Source organism: Ranitomeya variabilis, chromosome 6 (genome assembly GCF_051348905.1).
Source record: "Ranitomeya variabilis isolate aRanVar5 chromosome 6, aRanVar5.hap1, whole genome shotgun sequence".
Taxonomy (NCBI): domain Eukaryota; kingdom Metazoa; phylum Chordata; class Amphibia; order Anura; family Dendrobatidae; genus Ranitomeya; species Ranitomeya variabilis.
The window spans coordinates 58,640,904-58,645,996 of NC_135237.1; the positions used below are offsets into that span (position 1 = coordinate 58,640,904).

At 39.0% G+C, this 5,093-nt stretch overlaps 1 long non-coding RNA gene across 1 annotated transcript; it reads right to left on the minus strand.

The window, feature by feature from the left end:
- Window positions 1-424: 424 nt before the first annotated feature.
- Window positions 425-4,851, minus strand: LOC143783428 (uncharacterized). The gene is made up of 3 exons (XR_013217162.1): window positions 4,714-4,851; window positions 1,248-1,305; window positions 425-477 (listed from the first exon to the last, which is right to left on the minus strand). It is a non-coding gene; the product is annotated as an uncharacterized LOC143783428 (long non-coding RNA).
- Window positions 4,852-5,093: the final 242 nt, after the last annotated feature.

Here is a 5,093-nt window from a genome sequence, read left to right on the forward strand (position 1 = left end):
AGGTGAAGATAGATGCAAAACAAGTTGGTGGGAGGATGCACTAAACTGTTTGGCCACATCAAGGGTGCACTGAGCGTATGTGCTTGGGTTGTATAGTCATTTTCTGCTGACAGATTCCCTTTAACTTAATGAGTGTTTTCCTTTTTAAATTTCCAAATTTTGAAGTTTGCACTATTGCGAAATTCCCAGGGAACCGTGCAAATCAGGAAGGGAATTCACTTTTTTGTTGCTATACATTGAGCAGCTATATACTGTACATACATAAAAAACAAAAAAATCCATTCTTGCTAACAATTCCTAACTTACACAGTAGTCAAGATCATCTTAAATGGAACCTGTCCTTGATTCTTACTAACTGTTAGTCAAGCAGCATATATGTACTGACAATTTCCCTTCAAAATGGGTAACTTTGGCTAATACTTACATGAAGGCGTCTTCACGACACTGATGGACAAAGATATTTCAAGATAAGGATAACTGTGAATGACAGCATTAATCTCTTAGTATGATATTGAGAATTTACAATATTCACATCCTCTAGTACTGTATAGTAATCACTGCATCCACCTTATCGGACCACCTGATCGGGTCTGGTACGGTCATGGTACATGTCGTTACTTGGGTTTTTTTACGTTTCTTCCAGCACTTACTTTGCTTTTTCTATGTTCCACATTTTACCATTTTTGGAATATCTAATAGTTTGCTTAGTGGATTACAAAAAAAAAAAAAAGAAGTAAAATACCATAATCAAAAGTTTTCTATCCCTGGCATAACAATAGTATGCTGTGAAATATACAAGAAATATTAAACAATAGAAAAGCAGCACTGATGAACATAAATGACACTGGGAGATATTATCGCAGGGCTTTGTATACTTTCAGACGTATCTTTACGTGCGGAGATGTTTATCTTGGTTGCCTTAGGATATGAAATAATATCGGTGTCTTGATACAAGTGTACTCAGTATATAAAATAAATCAGAACACTCATAACCTAGAGCAATGAGAAGAAAAACTACACTAAAATATAAAACAAATATATTGCTGAAACTAGGGAAGAGAGAAAAGTAAGATTGTTCAGTAAAATTCAGTGAGTGCATATAACCCTGGTGAAGAGTGGATGTCACCAGTGTGGTTATAGAGAATCAAACTAGTACAACGTAGTAAAAAAAAGAAAAAAATTGCAATTCGGCACCGCTGAAAAAGGGAAAAACTTTATAAAGTAAGTCAAGGAAAGTAGAAACTCACCGAAGCTTGTAAATGAGTAAATTAATTCTGGCTTTTATATCCAGTACAGATCCAACAGCTCAACGGTAATGTGAAGAAAAAAAAAGGGTAAGATTAAGACCGGTATATGGTCGAAACGCGAGAACATGATTCTTACCAGCATCTCTGTATCATTGACTTTTAATAAGGATAAGATAAAAATTGGAATTTTTCTGGTAAAAACTTTATGAATTATCATCTTAAATAAAATGATTAGAAAAGAGACCTGTGGAAAAGAAACCACCAATGGCTAACTTCTTATACGTTTCAGACCCCATCAGAATCCGTAACCATAGGAATATTTATTATGAGAATCCCAACAATATAACCTATTTCACCACCCCTGAGATGAATGAAATTTTTGGGGTCTCAACAATTCAAGAGTTAGGCTGGGTTCACATTATGTTAGTGGCGTCCGTTAGATGGACTATGTTACACTGCGGCATAACGCAGTGTAACGTAGTCTGTTAACGTCGTCATTGACTCCAATGTTGGACGCATCACTAGCGCATGCCCACAATGGGCATGCACTAGCCATGTGCTGTCATTGAGTGACGGACCCTGAGATGCGGGCTGCAGCGTTTCCGGGTCCGTCACTGCTAGCGCAGATAGAGCTAGCAGATGCTCTATCTGCGCTAGCGATGTGACAAGTCGGCGCTTGCATTAACAGCAGTCCGTTAGCGTATGTGTTAAAGGGGCTGCTGTTAACGCAGTGTGAACCCGGCCTTACATCCACTGGAGGATCCTGGCATGGAGATTTCCAAGCATCGCTAAAGAAGAGAAGCTGTATATCTCCCTTTGTAGCGGTGAGCTGATACTTCACTTCATTATTATATACAATATAGTAATGCTCTCCAATGTGTTTTGCAAAACTACAGCTTCTATCATGGTAGCCTGTTGAAAATCGTAGTTTTGCAACTGTAGCAGAGACACGGATTTGGGAATTCTAGTCTACGTTATTGCATTGAAGTGTCCATAGAAAATAGAGGAAAGTTGTTCAAAACCGTCAATTTGGGAGTAACGGGCCAACTCTCTACTGTATATGGTGTCCTGTGGATGCTCCCACGTATGACGATGTTGGAAAAAATAAGTATCGACTGTGATAAATTTGACTCCCAATCCTTTTATTCTCAGGGAAGATGTTTCCACGCCAGGCAGTTTAAGGTCCCTAGATACACTGAATTAAAGATAATAGTAGTTTACATCAAAACTAGTAGACCATCTGTTGTGTATAGGAGCGACCAAACTGTCCCCGACGGACAATGTTAGGAAACAAAATGATCAGGCATGCAGAATTACAATTCCTCCAAAAAATAAACTGCCAAAGAAGACGTCAGCAGAGGCTCACTCCTTTCTACTTATTGAATATCCATTGACCTTCTACACATGATGTGGTCGTGTTCTCGCCTTCAGCCCTTTTGGGTGAGAGTGCTCAATTTGATTCAAGAAGTGATGGGGGTAAATATTGTACGTAACCCGCTGACTTGCCTCCTGGGATTTATGGATGATATTGCTACGGATGAATGTGGGAGACTGGCTATTGCAAGATTGAGGTACGCTGCTAGGAAGCTTATTGCAATGCATTGGTTAGATGAAAAACCACCAGTCAATAAAAAAATCTGTGAACGAAATAAACTTTATCGTTGTCATGGAAATGAATATCTACATTAAGAGAGGTCAACATACAAAATTCGAAAATGTGTGGGGTGGATGGATGGATTGTCCGGGTGTGCCATCTGCTGAGCTATTGCAGAGTAGGTTGGAAGTCGGTTAATTGCTTCTGTAGGAATTTCTACTTGTACAGTTGAGCTTCTGTAAAGCTGTGTATAAATTTATCAAGAGGAGATGTATCAGTTTGATAATAAAGGATATTGGGATAGGGATTGGGGGGAGGTAGTGAGGGAGAGGGGGGATTTACTGGGTAAGGGTGTTAGTTCTTGTTAAAGGAAAATGTATTAATCTGCCCTGAACTTTTTGTATCTGTCTGGAGTTTGTGTCAGACTGTGTTACAATCTGGATATATGCTTTAATAAAAAGTACTTGATTAAAAAAAAAAAAAAAAAAAAAGAAAATCCATACATGCTTGGATGTACTGAGGTGCATGTGTATTGGGTTAGAAGTGATACCTAACTGAATGAGTATTTGGTTGACCTCTATCTTAGGTGGTTGGGCACATCTGCTCTTTCCATTAAAGGCTTGTGGATGCTAATCTTAAAGCCTTATTCAGATGTCGGTGATTTTTTTTCCCATCAGTTTGATCAGTGTGCCATTTTTTACCATTAGTATTTCATCAGTGATTTTCTTGTATGAAAAAAAAAAACTTTTCAAAGCTTCTCTTAGTGTATATTGTTAAAAAAAACAACAGCGCAAGGTTAGTAATACATTCTGCCATGAAACCATAGACTTTTATGGTTGATTTTCATCCATGACTTGGATCAAAATCAGATATATGATTTTTTTTTTGTCCTAGAAAAAACATGGGTTTGTGAATAGCCCTATAGACTATGAGAGATACGTTCTATATCCATTAAAGGCTTGAAGGGGTTGTCCGATCCTATTTGATAAATCTGCAGTCACTCTGTGTGACTGTGACTTCTGAAGCCCCCCAACCGGTTTTTGAGTTGGGACAGGAGGATATGTTATACATACTCCCGGCCAGAGCCAGTCCAGTGGGCTTCATACACTTGTACTAAGCAAGGCCGCACCCCGACTAATGATGTGGCCATCCAGTGGGCATGGCCAAATAGAGGACTCGGCTTCACTCCATACAAGTGAATGGAGCGAGGCCGCGCCCGCTGGATGGGATCTGGCCAGGAGTATGTATAACTCATACATACCCTCCGGTCTCGGCTCAGAAACCGGTGAATCCCCACATCACACAATGCTTGCACCGGGGGATTCATAAGTCTATAGTCACACAGAGTGACTGAAGACTTATACATTTGGACCTGACAACTCCTTTAATAAAGGTTGCATTTTTATAAGGAGATCAGGAGGAATAAGTATCTGCTATAGGAATAGCTGGCAGCTATTGAAGGTATATGGGCATCCCCAGAAAGTATACTGTATGGGTCTGAGTCCAATGTACTCCTTTTAATGTGGTTTATGAGGAATGTTGAAATTATTGCATTAGGTGATCACATGGCGTCAGAATGCCGATAAAATAACTGTTATATATTAAGGCATGATAAATCGTCCATATAGAAAATTCATCTTATAGCCAAGACTTCATTTGTAAGTGAAACCAGGTGGACGATGCTTATCTGGCTCATGCTTAAAGTAGGGCTAATGTTTTAATTTTCAATATTTCATGTGTAATGTAAATGTAAGCAAGCAATGATATAGCTCACATCTGCTGCTCAGCGATATGGTTGAGTATGTGAGAACGTGAGGTTGTTAAAAGAACACTAAACATACAAAAAGTAAAATATCTCCAGGCAATTCTTACCTTATCATTAACGTCTCCAGGCAATTCTCACTTCATTATTGTCATTTCTGTCTCATAACACATATAAATGAAAAGGAATCTTAATTTTTTTTTTCTTAAAAGATCAGCTTTTTCCTTCTTCATCCTCCACCCAATGTAAGACAAATAGATATAGAACTCCCTCCCCCAAATTCTCCATCTGCAGTAGAAGATACAAAACGTAAACCTCTCCCCCTTAGGGCGCAGTCAGATGTATAAATCAGAGATCGGCAAACTCAATGCATGGACTGGCCGGTGGTTCTCCCGACCCGAGCTGCATAGAAATAGACTGACTGCGCCCTTAGTCTGCTTTCAGAGAAAATTGGAAACACATACATACAATTAAGGTGTTTTAATGGGCT